The sequence below is a fragment of the Rhea americana genome, unplaced genomic scaffold, assembly GCF_003343005.1.
Source record: "Rhea americana isolate MKP2758 unplaced genomic scaffold, rheAme1 scaffold_182, whole genome shotgun sequence".
NCBI classification, from domain to species: Eukaryota; Metazoa; Chordata; class Aves; order Rheiformes; family Rheidae; genus Rhea; species Rhea americana.
The window spans coordinates 1,195,960-1,210,864 of record NW_028185950.1 but is presented as its reverse complement, the minus strand read 5'-3'; the positions used below and the strand labels follow the sequence as shown (position 1 = coordinate 1,210,864).

At 41.7% G+C, this 14,905-nt stretch overlaps 1 protein-coding gene across 1 annotated transcript in view; it reads left to right on the top strand.

Annotated features, from left to right (window-relative positions):
• Positions 1–14,905, top strand: part of AUTS2 (activator of transcription and developmental regulator AUTS2) — a 973,254-nt gene that overhangs the window by 491,851 nt on the left and 466,498 nt on the right. The window lies entirely within an intron of this gene.

Sequence of the window (14,905 nt, the reverse complement as noted above, 5' to 3'; positions counted from 1 at the left end):
AATGGATTCATAGTTTAAGATATTTCTAGTGTGCGGTGAGGGAGGCAACATAAAAGACAACTCGGTAGGTGCGCCTTTGTTTATGTTATGATAGCTGCAGGTAGCCTAATGTGATATAAATTGTTCTGTAGAAAATCCTTTTTAGGTTTGGGAAGCAATCATTTCCTCCTCCCCACCGCCCCAGTCTCTCTGGAGAAAAAGCTCATGCGATTTTGTCTGGCTGGCAGTTTTGCACTTCACTGAAATAATTAAGTTCTTGATAAATTTTGGAAATGAGCATTCAGATAGAAAGCTGGGAATTAAAATGCATACATGCCCCAACGACTTCCAGTCATACATGCTGGCCTAAAAATAGCTGATAAAATAATTTCTTTGTATTGTCTCCTGAGATACTGCATTTTTCTCAAGGTTGCAGGTCCCTGCACATCTAAGACAGCYGAGGTTCCTATCTTCAGGTTGGTTTACTGCAAGTGCTGCCTCCCACCTCTCAGCTGCAGAAGACTGGGAGTTTTATTATGTGCTGCTATCACTGATCTCATTGAAAGGAGCAGCTGATGGCTTTTCAACCTTCCTTTCCAAACATCCAGAAAGTTGCTGCCCCTCATGCAGYACAATACTGCATTGAGAAGCCTTAAGTATGTAAAACTCAAGGAGAAGAAAAAGTTGGAAAGGAAGCAGATAGGAGAGACCCATCTCTAGCATGCTCTTGTGTTGTCTTTTTATTAAAAAAAAAATAAAAAGTGAGTTAAATGATATTTTGTTTGCGTGTCCATGAGCAGATGGACAGTGGAGGGGAAGAGGTGTGTTCACCATGACAAGGCCACTAGTGAAAAGTGGGAGACTTGGACATGCAGGCGGGAAAATTTTCTTTTAACTTAAAGGCTTGAAGCAAACGGCGTGGAATTTTTCGTCCAGTCTTCCCTAGCTTAGGCTGTGATTTTTCAGAACCGATCATGATTTCGATGTAATTTGCTCTTTAGCCAATGCGTAATGATACATTGTGCCCTCGATTTGTTTTTATTGTGAATTCACCACACATCTTTATCAGTAATTAATATAATAGAGTTGCTGATGATAGACCCCRTGGGTAATCGCCATGGCATTTTGGAAAGTCTAACAAAACTTGGTTATTTTTTATGATTGTATCTATTTGGAAGAATGGTATTAAACTGTGRGAAAATGCTAAATTTTGAAAGAGGTGCAGGCTATGGGTTTTGACCTTCCTATCACAGGGCAATTACAATGGAATAGCTGTGTTGAACATACTCCTGTGGAGGTACAGCTTTACTTTTGCTTTCATGTTAGAGAGGTTTGGGAATGAGATATCCTTTTATGAAAGGATAGATGAAAGTAAGCCAAGTAAACAGTGGCACATAAATAGAACTGTCTTATTTGCTTTGTCAAAACATCTGTTAATTACATTATGATTCCTCAAAACATACATCGGAGAAAGAAATGAATCTAAATTCAGAACCACGCAGATCAGGGAATGGGCTGAGTCCTCTCCGGTATGGAAATTAGATTTGTAGTTGAGTGGAATTGATTCTGCTGAGACTAAATTAATCACAGTGCTTAATCACTGTAACCTTTAAACATAGCAGTCTTGACCACAGCTGCAGGGTAGCGCATTGTTCACACAGAACTGTGTCCTTCTGAAGCCACTGTGACCCTCAAATACCAGAATRTGAACATGAAAGAAGTGAGTCAAAGCTTTCTTAGTTTAGCCTTTGATATCTTCTACTGGTTTATGGGGAAAAAATCCGTGGTAAGCAAAMTGTAATGCCAGTTATCATATTTGGTACAGTGTCCTTTCGGCTTCTATTCCAGGATACAACGTTTCAGAACTAAGGGTCATGATATATGATGCGTGTCCAGTTAGGGCTTGATCTGTCTTCATTAACATCAATGGAAAAACTCTTTGCTACCTTTCAGTGGTGCATGTTTAAGACCTTAGGCTGAAAGTTTAATCTTTTCCCAGCTCTAGTTGTGTCAACATGCAAGCCTCTGGGCAGTGCATGTTTCAGGTTTCCCTTTATATGCRCAGCGAATATGAGAAGCTCTAGAGGATGTACGTTTGGGCAGGGAGAGAAGTGGGATGCATGCTCACCCTTGTCTCATGGGGACTGATGTGTGCATACATTCCCCACCAAAACAAATATTACAGGACACTGAGATCWTGGTGGTAGACTATATGATCTGTATGATCTTTAAAATCCAGTACTAGAGAAAAATTACTCATGTTGCCTTGAGTCAATCATGTGTATATGGTAAAACCTAATACATTTGCATAATATATATATTTTTAAAAGCAAATATTAGGCTATTTTAAACAAGCTTCTAATTACATCTTTGAAAAGCAACTTGTGGCTTGGGGTGAATCGTCCTTCAGATGTTTGCATTGATTCATGGTGTTGATGCAGAGGTTTGCCCTGTGTTAGATGAACCCAAGACCTGAGAAGTCCAACATCACTGGCTTCTTTTGAAAACCGRGAGCTCCTTTTGCAACATGTTGTTCTGTAGAAGATGGAGTGCTGAAAGAAGCCTCTCTGTCAAGGAATGAGAGGGTTAGACAGATAGATATCTCTCCCAAGAAATGGAGAGCCATTTCCATTTTAAACCAAAAGACCAGACCATATTTGAGCAGCTTTGTTTGTAGCTGATTCTTTCAAAACTGCTTTTTTCCCCACTTATTAAAATATATCACAATGCTGCTGTGATGCTCTGTTAAAATAATACGTGTAGCTGATATGGAGAAGACTGTARACGAGTGCTTAGCTGAACGTAGCTCATTGTCTGATCTGTTCCCTTCTTCCCAGCCAGCAAGAAAACCTAGATTTATTTTCAGTTTTGCTGCAGATCTCTCGTATYCTTGGTTCTTAGTCTTTCTCCCTCGTATTCCTATCTTGTAATATGAAGATGGTATTGTTTTCTTTCCCTACCAACCTTAGTATTTCTTTATTTTAATTGTTAACCTTTTGGGAATACAGTAGGTGAATAACGTACATATGCAGTATTCAACCCTGTGTGGCCTTGATCTTGATTGGTGACTCTCAGACTCTCTGTAAACGTTAGGTTGGGTTGTTCTTTAAGGCTATGCCCTATGCCAAAGAAAACGTTTTAACAAAGCAAATAAGCTGTGCTGAGAAGAATTTGTCATTGCTTTCAAAGTGGATGCTTTCAGTGATTTATTTTATTTTTTTAAATAAGATATCCAAAAACTTCTCCAACTGTCCAGGAGGCATAAAAATTCTAGCGTGCTGTGGTATAAACTTGTTTTACATACATATTTTCCATTAATCATAGTGTACCTTTGTCACAATATGCTGGGTAAATTGTCTGAGTCCTTAAAACCATCTTTCTTTGCTATAAACTATTAAAACTGCACAGCATCACTGTGCAGTTAACTAACAGTCCCCTGCTGTGTTAGAAACAGAGGCAAAGGCTGAATAATGACAATTTGCTATTGCACTACCATCTGAAGTAGCTGTTTAGACATTGAAGATGGGTTAAGTACTGCCAATGTGCAAAATCCAAGCATAACACGAACAGAATAATTTCAAACTACTTAAAAAATCATCCTTTACTACTCTAAATCTCCATTTGTTAGTTATTAATATCCATATCACAGCTGTATCCTCACAGGAGGGAATTTCAAACTTACTGTTATTGGGCACTAGACTAAGGAAACACTAAAATATTTAAGCATGGTCCATGAACTGGGTTTGAATTTAGGAATTTGTACATCTGAATGGAAAAGGAAGGACAATTTCAAATAACAATGAGGAACTCAGTTGCTAGCTTCTCTTGTCTTGGAGACACAGGTGTATAACGTTATGAATACCTCCTTTGGCTGTTTAGTATTTAGAGATTTGAGGCTTAAGCCTTACCAGTTAAATGACTATTTCATGATCAGCACCAAACCACACGCCCCGGAATTGGTCACCATTAATAGAAATGGGTTCTGCAGCCAGAGTTTTGTGGTGAAGTCTTCACAAGTGCCCACTGATCCATAGGTAGGTGCCCACCCTGCTTGGTAAGCTTGTCGTTGTCTTCAGTGGCACTGACTGTGCAGAATTCACTTGCTCTTCTGCTTCTCATTAAAGCAAACAAATTAAGAGACTGTGYGACCATAGCATGTCCAACAACCTGATTTCATTTAAAGGAGATTTTCTGTGGTTTCCAGCCCAAAGATTTGGCAATTCCACTATGCAGAGTATGTATAGAGTTTAAATTTTATTAGGATATCTTGGCCTGCAAAATCTTCCTGACAGGCTGAGAGAAAAGATGGCCAAACACAGTGACTCCTAGCTTCTTTCTTTCTTATGCAGAACTGGAGTTAGGTGTATTTTAAAGCAAATTTGAGTCTTGTGAGAAATGTGGAGATGTGAGGCCAAAGAATGAAAGTTTTTGCTTTATCCCCAGCTGATTTCTCCTTGGGGGTTGTTACTGTCTGAYACACCTAGTCAACTTGCTGGATGCTTGATGCTAAGGAGTCACCTAGTGAGGTCAGAGGCTACTTCAGTCTCCATGGTTTGTTCATCCAAGCTTCACTTCTTGGCTAAGACTGTACAGGAGAGTGCCAATAAGTGTCAGTTGTGCTACTAGTTATGGAATTTGGCTAGTGCCTATTGACCTATTTCACAGGGGTTTTCACACCATGAAGTGAGGTTGGCTGTGTTTGCTCATTTAGGGTATTACTGTGATCTGTGATTATGCAGTTGGCTTGCTTACAGCTTAAGTATCAAAGTAAGGCTTGGTCCCAATTAGGTCTTTAAAATAGATTATTCTGTTTGGCTGGATTTAATTTTATATATATATATGTGTGTGTGTATACACACTATATATGTATATGTACATATATATCTACGTATACTTATAAATACATATATATATGTACACACACACATGTATATATGATTAAACTTGTATTTTATCATTTCCTGCAGCTGAAATTTATTGTAGATAGAAATACACCGATTTATCTGCCTGACCTTTTGGTAATTATTAGATTGAGATAAGTGTGTACGTTAGTGACAAATTGCCTTTAATGACATTTAATCTGCACACTGACATTAATGGCAGGTTTAGCAGCCTGGTTATAGTCTTTGTTGCTGAGAGACGCAAAGAGCAAGGACTTTTATCTTAATTTGACCTTATTCAAAAGGTGTTTGTAGTAGTAGTCAATTTCTGATTAACTTAATGACCTGTTTTACATAGAAAGCAGTCAAACATTGATATATGAAAGAGCTACASGGTGACAGATTAGAGAGTCAGCAACAGTGTTGCCAGATTTTGGCTTAACACATGGAGAAGAGGAGAGGGAAAAGAGGAGYAGCCCAAACTATTCTCCCTTACACGAGAAGGAGAGGTACCACATCTGGAAAAGGTTGCTGTTAAAGCATCTGCTGAATGTTGGCAGCAGCAAAGAGCTAGTAGTTTCGCTTGCGTTTGCCTTTGCTTTATGGTTTTCTGCACAATCCAAGTTTCTGAAACGCAGAGCTGTGCTGTGGTGATCATACATCTCRAGCGTTGCATGTGCATCTCAGGAGGCCCCATCCACGGTGCGTTGCCGTTGACTTCCGTGGGGGCTGGGGACACGTCATGCCACGCAGCCTGGGGCTTTTGTCATTGCTACGATGCCTTCAGTTACTAGGCGGTGTTTCCTTGTTTAGGATTCCCCCGGAAATAATGAACGCGGTGAAGGCAGCATCTCCGCRGGGGATCACGGCGCGGAGCTCAATCTGCCTGGGCCTTATGCGTTACTGCGGCACCATACTGAGGTCAGCCATGCCCTATTTCTATGACAGCAGGGAGATTACAGAYCCGTCCAGGAAAGCAGAAAGCAAGCCCGTAGTGGAAAACTCCAGTCCTCCTCTCTCGTTGCCCTGTGATGCATTTACAGAATGATTTAAGAGGAGCTTCAGAGACTAGAGCAGAGGTTATAAACTGCTTTTAGTAAAAGTAAACACCTAAGCAAATCATTCAGGAACCCATTAAATGGCTAGACAGGTCCTATAAATACAGTTCATAATGCACTTAGGATTGCTTCACCACCTAGCAGCAGCATTGGGCTTTCCTGGTAGAGCTCGTGAAAGTTTCAGTTTAATGATGAAAATTGTTCTTTGCACATCACTGAAAAATGCAAAGGCGCAGCTCCAAAGAGAGCTGGAAAGGATAATCGTGCACCTTAGGCTTGCAAAGCAACTGATTGATTTATGTCTTAATGCTATTTTTTTATGCAAGAAATGCCTTAAGACTAAACCGAACCAGCTGGCAAATTGACACAAATGTTTAGTGAATTGGGATCAACACTGATTACATCAAATCGCAGTGGAGCTGCAAACAGGGCGCGGTGTACGAGAGCTTTTTGGCGGTCGCCTGGCTTCCTAGGGAGGTGCATTGCATGTGTCCAGCACTGGGCCATGATGTAGTTGCACTAGGTGAGCTGAGTTTTGCCTCAAAGAAGTTTCATGTGGTTTCATCTTTCACTCATTTTGCAGAATTTGCCTAATAGATATGTCATCAGTGTCCAGCTGGGGATGCTGCTTTCTGTCCTGCTGCTGTTTGAAAATCAAGGGGCAGTATTTGCTGCTCCCGTTCCTCCCACATCTCTTCAGTGGCAATATCTTTCTATCTGTTTTATTCCCGTCTCCCTCCCCTGGACTCAGCAGTCTAGCGTAGCCTTGTCTTCGTTACGGCATCCGCTGAGCTCTTCGCTTGTATCCGGTTGCTCCTTTTCGCTGAGGAGTAATTTCTTGGATCGTTCCCTGTCTTCCGCTGCATCTGGCTGAAATTGGTTTACTGGTTGAAAGGATTTTAAGAGGTGGGACGAGACTAATAGTGACACGTGGTAATAGGAAATGAAGCTGAAAACAAAATGTGTTGGAAAATCGGCCCCCAGATGGATGAAGGGCCTCGTGTGCATCTTATGAACATAAAATTACTTCTGGCATACATCTTGTACAAACAAAATACATTTTAAGTTGGTGCTATCCCATCCGATTTCTGTTCTCTAGTGCTCTGAAAGTRAATTTGCATGGTCTGTGTACTGAATTGCTGCTGTCATCTAATTCCTATTTTCCTATGTTTAGGAATATATTTCCTCTGTTTCCTATGTTTATATATTTATGTTGATGCTGAGGAATGATGTTGGTCCTTTAGAGAGCAGCAACAGTATCTCAGGGCCAGCGCAGACACAACTGAAGTTTTATCTCCTTGTTAGATTTTCCATTCCAGATTTTTTCTGGATTGCTGTCTGATCTGATCAGAGGCTGGAATGCCAAAAGAGACCATTTGGATCATTTTGTCTGAGCTCCTGTATAAAGYAGGCAGCAGGAGTTGATGTAATTAATTCCTGTTGGAGCCTATCTTTAAAATAAATAAATCTGGTCTTCACTTTAAAATTGCCAGTAATTGAGAATCCACTGCAGTCCTTGGGAAGTTGTTCTAGTGGTTAATTACCCTCACAGTTAAAAAATTAGCATCCTATTTATAGTCTTTTTTTTTTTTTTTCTGTAACTTCTGCTTGCAGCCACTGAATTTTATTGTGCCCTTCTCTGCAAGACTGGAGATCTTCCTATTTAAGTATAGTTCTTTTTTTTTTTTTTTTTTTTCCTCCCTTCATTTCCAGCTGTATGTACAGAACAGTACTGCAGTAATGCTTACCTATTTTTTCTGAGGTTGGACTATGTTTGTAAGGGATTTTAAGATTTTGCATGAAAATAGCTAAAATGCAGAAAATCCAAAAAGATTCATTAATTATCACAGTTTTCCCAGCATGAGCTTTTGTACAGCTGGCAGGGTATAGCCAGCAGGGCTTCTCCTGTCCTTTTGTCTCCTGTTAATATTGTTACCGTTTTCCTGGGTCTCACACCTGACAACTCCGCGGGGGTATTAAAACTCGCTCACTGATAGTTAATGGCTGGGAGAGTCGCGCTTTCAGCTCGGTGTTTCTACTTGCAGATTTCTACTTGGGATTCTGCATTTCCTTATTCTTCCATAGAAACCATCACGTGCAAATTTAAAAGTTTTGGTAATGGAGAGAGAAGAAAACAACACCTGTCACTAGCCATTGTGAGATCTCCCTGTGTCCTCAGATGTGGTCTTTGGTGGCTGGCAATTGCAGAAAGTCCTAAGCTGACGACCTTGTTCTAAAATTGTGCTTTTCTGGGGAAAGAGATTAAAAAAAAAAAAAAAGATTTTGCAGTTCAGATGATTAAAACAGCACGTGCTGTTTCTGTATGGCAAAGCCAGCAGGGAGGCAGTGGGTTCCCTCCTGCTGGGACGTTCCAGAGAGTTTTGACATCTCCAACGGGAGTGCTGACCGTGGAAGATGCTGCAGGTGTTCAGCAAGAGGGACAGGCGGGTTCCCAGGGGCCTGTATGCATGTGGCCAACTCGGTCAACGTGGTCCCGCAGGTGTGCGAGGGCAGGGGGAACCTCATTGCCTAATTAGGTACTAATTCTCTCATTAGAGAGTCCAGCCTTTGAACTCCAGTGAGGCTTATGACAAGGACGGCTGTATTCACCTGCATGGTGTTTAAGCTTGCTAACTGGAGCAAATTTTTAAATTATACTTTTGCTGGGAATAAAGATATTTGTTACATCAAAATCTACTTTCGGTCAACATTGCCTGATCTGTATCTAAAGTCCCTGCTTCGGCATTGTAAATACATGCGTGAAAGCCACCAAGACCTGCTTGCAGACAATCAACAAAAGCAACCTCATGTGAACTCATGTATAAAGTTCTTGCTGCTTCTTTTTTTTTTATTTTTGCCTTCATTTCCCCACCCATGGAATAAAAATACCAGCCTTCCCTTTCTTGTAGACTTTGTACTGTCTATGCTAATATAAAGCTGCTCAGGGACGCTTTTGTGCCATATGTCTTCACAGTGGCAAGCAGAGGGGGGCTGTCAGCCGCAGTTGGGGGCCTGTATTACTACTCATTCTGTAGTAACACAAATAGTGGATAATATAATAATAATGCAGAAAAGAAAGTAAATACTCTTTATATGGAATAATTGAATATCGCTGTGACATTGAACAATGACTCTTTAAAGGGTGGGGAGAAGTCATGCTTTTTTCTTCCTTAATTACAGATGAACCAAAATTACTATATTTAGTTATTTCTAAAGCTCCATTGTGTTTTCCTGTTTCTGAAAGAACACAATGATTTGGATATGCAGGCATTTTCCTCTCCAGATGTCCTATTCCATTTTGAATGTGGCTTTATATCTTCGTGTCTGTGATAATGGAAGCTTGGATTCCTCACTTGTAGTGTGTGAGAATGCCAATTATGCAGGTTAATATTAAAGAAATATTATAAATGGTCTCTGTAGACTTAGAGTATCTCTATCCTGCTCTTGCCAGTGTTTTGTATGCAGATTAACTATGTCGTAGCTTCCTCGCCGTTAGATTTTATTTGGATTAATCCATCACCTAGGTATTTTCAGGTTCAAGTCCTCTGTAATATAGTCCTCTGAGATTTCCGTGAGACTGGAGAACAACTTGTGCACTGGGCTTGCATTCCCTATTGCGTTTGCAACAGTGGGGCTTTATCCACCCGCACAGGCAAGTAAATTGGTAAATGTTAAAATGGGCACAGTGTATTGGGTGTGGGTGGTTTATGCATGTTGCCCACACATGCAGGAAGTGCATAAGCCTGAATGTCTTGCATGTAATCAGTCTACAGCTTCCTATGCCTTGTCTATACTGAGAGAATTCATTGATTTCCCAGTGTTCAAATCACAGGGTTAAGTCCAGTCACAGTCTCAAAGAAGTGCTCTTCTGCTTCAACACCAGGCAGTTGCCAGGCTTTGAGTTTAAAATGTTATCTGCCTGCATGCAAGTAGCGCTAAGGACTGAAAGCTATGTATTTTTGTGCTGTTTGTTTGTTATATGTGGTGTTCACAATTTGAACCGAGGTGGCTGGCTGAGCATATTGCCCATTACACTTTTGAAGATTGAAGTGCATGTTTTCACAGAATGATGCACTTCTTGCCCTTTTAAAGGTAGATTTTTATATAGAAATTTTTCAAAGATTGTATTGCTTTCCATCAGCTATTTTCTGATGCACAAAGGCTGCTGTGCACACCATAGGTTCAAATTCACACGACTTAAAGAAAAGCTGTTGTACTTGCTGGCAGGCAGGATGCTCAGGAATCTGTTCTTCTGCTTGTCTATCATCTAACCTCTTCCACTTAACATCTCCTGACTCCAGCTTCCCTGTCTTTTAAGTGTGCATGATATTTTTCTACTTCAAAGAAGCGTAAAACAATTTAATGGCGGCAATATGTTTTGAGATCCTCGCTTACCAGTTTGTATCAGTAAAGCTAAGCAGTTTATTAATCTGCAGGAGATGTTTTTGTCTCACCAGCCCCTGTCTTGTGATAGCAAACTATATTCATATCAAAGAGTAGTTAATGTTAAGGGTTATATACATGAGAGCACCCTTCATGGGAAGCGTATTGAAATGAACAACAGAAGTAGCTTGACACAAAGCTGTCTGCAAAGGGGAAACTCCTCTGCGCACATCTTCACTGTTATGCGTATTTCAATTTACACTACATCAAATTGGATTAGAGCCTGTTAATTCAATTAATGGCTACACTGAAAGTTTGCCTGCCTTCCTAGTGAAAACAGGAGGGCAGCTCCTAATAGCCTATGGATTTAATGACTGCAACTTTGAAGAGTGTTAAGCTAAAGTGAAGTTCAGAATGGCTTGTTAACTGGGTTTATTAGCTGTTGACCTTCCCTTTCAGCATAATAGTAGCAGCCAGACTGAAGAAAGCACTAACGTCCTCATTAGCATTTATCTAAAGATAGTCTGCTGCCCATTCCACAGTAAATTAGCTCAATCAGCCATAAAGAGCCTGAGAAACATTTTCTCGCTGTACTTCTAATTCTCTTCCTTACTCTCTCCCCCTTCTTTAAAGTTAGGAGAGCTAATTTTGTCCATTTTATTGAGAATGAAGCCAAAGGACAGTTGCATTTAAAGAAAGGGTCTCTACATGCTTAGATAATTAGAGATATTCTCCTCTGAGACAAAGTCATGTGAATGGAATTACGACATTTTAAGGGGTATCCTTGGTTTAGCCTGTTGATGAGATTGCCAATCTCTTGCTTGTTTTCAAATCTGGCCATGCAAAGCTCCTCTTAAAGATACTCTGCCTGTCTTTGGAGCTGTTTCTTAACAACATTCCTTCCTATGTGTAAAAGCTCCTGAGTTTGAGGTGCAAAGTGCACTTGCAAAAGCTGCTGTGCAAACTTGACCCTCACTAGCAACTGGTGTTAGAAAAAGCATGTTTAATAACCACTCCGATCCCCGAGGGAGATGAGCAAAGACATGAGCAATCCTTTGCTGAGGTCAAGGGAAATTTTGTCACAATCTCAGCTTCATCTTTGCCTTTGAAGTGCAAGAGCTCTTCTGCTCTCAAACTTGGCATTTGTCACCACAAGTGGTAAAAGGTCTCATGTCTCATGTCCTTAGTGTGGCAGGTTTTGTTCACCATCATTCCTTTATGCTTCTTTTATCTGAAATTGAGTGTGATCTTCTGTATATTGATAGCTAAAATGGCTCAAAGTCCCCTTCTATATCTTGTCCRCAAATCTCATGCCTTGATTTTTTTGAAAGACTTGTAACCTTTGTAAATTGCAACTATTTTCTGGGACCTTTCGTTATTCTTTATACAATTTGGAAGGGTGCTAAGAGAGTTAACTCCAGCCCAAAAGTATCTTATTTATGCTCTTTAAGCTTATATTAGAGAAGCTGGACTTTTTTGTTTACAGTTAGGAACATGCTTACAGTTTTTGCTGGATCTTGTATTTCTTTTTTAAGCATAGAAATGCATGCTAATACAGGTCACTGATACTGAACTAAAAACATTCATCAGCATTATTTGCCTACTTCCTCTGTACATTGGACAAGAACATTTGGGGAGAGATTAAGACAGATTAGTTATTAAAAGAAAAAAGCAAATAAAAGGAAGGAAACTACTGCCAGTTTAATTACCATCAGTACCTCTCTCTATCCAAGTTGCAGTACAGCAATTTAGTGTTTTCTTCTTCAGCATTTGAAGAAACCAAATTTATGTAACTACTAATCATGACCTGTAGTACTGTAGTTCGTAAGTGGTCCCCTCAGATTTTTAGTCTCATTTTTACAAAGCTCATTTACAAGACTGTTGTTTCCCCAAAGCTTGTAAAACAGGTTGTGAGAGAAAAGCAAAGAAAGGAACCGGGGTGTAGAGGAAGGAGAAGGATGAGGGAAGAAAGAGATGAAGAGTGGGGAAATGGTATCATCCTGGCACAGTAACCATTTTTATGATTTAACAGAGATGGACGTTAGCAAACAGACAGTGAGATGTTAGCAGCCAATGGGGTTTCAGTGTCACTGCACAACCACCATCATTTTTGGTTTTTATTAACATACCTATAGACTGAAGGTTTAAAATCACATCATCTTAGAAGGGAAGAGATGGTATTACGTGTTTTCTGCTGTCCATTGAAGCATCCAGTTCCCAGCTCTTAACTGCATACTTTTGTGTCCTGATGTTGCTATGTAGCAATGCAGCAGAACCCTCTAATACTTTTTTTTTTTTTTTTTAAGGCCACATTGAACTATTCCTAGTCTGCAGCACGTTCTACCAGGGATAGGAGAGGGAGCACTTGAGACTTCTAAATATTTTCTAATGTCATAATGATCTCTTTTTAGAAACAAGCAAGCAAACTGTGATTTCCTGTTGATTTCCTCCTCTTTTTCTGCTCTTGTCCTTGCTGTAGTTGCTTTTCATAGAAGGCATTTCTATTAACCTGGCAAACCAGGTGTGTGATGCACACAGCTGCCTGCCCGACCAGTGGGCAGTTCAAAGGGATAATGTGCAAGACAGATAGTTTCTCTGCCCCTGCTCCTTCTAGTGAGTTACTCACCATGGCATTAGGATATAACCTTCCTGAGCTTATCTGAGCCCATGGACTTCCCCAAAGTGAGATCCTTCAGTTGTCCTCTGGCCTTAATGCTGGGCTACTCTCTTACTTCGAACCAAGTGGTACAACTCCATTAAAKCTAGAGTTTAATGAAGCTGTAGGTCCCCCTCTCCTGCAAAATGTTAAGAAAATATGGATAGGAAGATGCAGAACTGCAGAACAGTTTGTTTATGAAATTTCCATGGTAATTCTAAACATTTCCATGTATTAAATCTCTGATTGTCATAAAGAGATATCTGCATTCAGCACACTCCAAGTTTAGGATTTCTAAACCAAGTGCCATTCAAGATTTTACACCTGATGTAATATTTTTCTGTCAGTAAATATCAGAAGCCAGCAGTTTGAGAATCTTCATTTAAATAGTTAAATATACACTCGAGCTGTAAAATAAGAGCTTCATCTTTATACGTAGTGGTCCATGTCTAGCAAAGTACTTAAGCATGTGCTTAATCTTAAGCCTCTGGGCAGCACCATTAACTTCAATAAAACTATCCAGGTATTTAAAGTTAAGCTTATGCTGCAGGATCTTGCTGAACTGAAGCAGGAGTACTTGGCGTCCTGTAGGATAAAGTCACAAAAGCAGCCCACTTTTTATAAGGGAGCTCAGCTTCTACAGCTGTTGTTAAGAGGATTTTTGAATACCCMGAATTTCTCTGCTTTGAGAGAATCCAGTGTCAGCTATGCTCTATAGGTAGTTCAGTTGTGCATTAAGGAACCTGCATTTTGGTTAGGTGCTTTAGCAGAAGTTACTTTGTATAAAATGATGGAGATTTTTCCATAAGCATAATCTCTAAGTGCTTGAAATGTAGCGAATTTTCTTCCTTTACAGTAGAATCGTGTGTTTTTCTTTTATTTGTGAACATCAGGGTGTGTGATCCAGTGCCAGCACTGAACTTTGTATCTCCAATTTTTATTCATTTTTTTTCTCTGGCACCTGTCATACCTGTAACGCACGTTGGGTAATGAGTCGAATCCATAAAAACCGGGTGCAATGACTGCGACAACTGCACGAGGGAGGCAGCTGAAACATCCTTCTGTTTTACAGAGGTGCAGACACACCGACAAACTTGAATTAAGTAAGGTTAAACCCTACTTTCAACACAGTTGCAGGCATTGGGCCTCTGGCTCCACGGCGGCCGTCCAGCCCTTAGCGGAACTGCTTTTGTAAAACTCTCTTGATGACTTCCAGTTATTCCTGGCAGCACGGATGGAGTCAGGTGCCACGGGGCCGCGTTGCGACGCGCGGAAAGGCTGCGGAGAGCCGAGATGGAAGCGAGTAGCTGCGTTTAATCCGCGCGCGGTGCCGGCTGCGGGGCTCTTTCCCCGCGGACCGAGCGGCAGYGGTTTCCGAGCTCCGGAAAAGCGGGCCGGTAGCACCATCTGCAGGCCACGGACCAGGACTCTCTCCGACGCCTGCAGCAGCGGAGCCAAAGCCAGGAGCTCGCAGAGGGGAAAAGAGGGACAAGGGCAGGGAGAAGAACCGCGACATGGGGCGGCGGTGCCAGCTGCGGGTGCCCTGYGTGTCCCGGCTCGTGTGGGGCCGAGACCGCCAGGCTGCTGGCACCGCCGGGACGGGCGCGCGCACCGCACGGCAGCGCAGCCCGCGCCTTTGTGTCGCGTCGGGGAGATTGTCCTCGGTCCTCGCTTGTGTCCCCCTTCCCCGAGCCAGCGCGCCCCTTCGCCGTCCCTCTTGCCGAAGCTTTCGACTAGCTGTCGGGCGGGTGGTTTCCCCGCAGGGTTTTCTGCTCTCCGCCTGTCCCCGGGGCCCTCGGGAGCTTACGCCTCGCTCCTKGGCCCTCTCAGGCGAGCGCCCACCGAGGTCCCGCGTCCTACGCCAGCCCACAYGAGGGAACGACGAGGCCCGAGACCGAGCTCGGCCCTTTCCTCCTCCGCGTGCGGGCGGCAGCGCCTGAGGGGAGCGG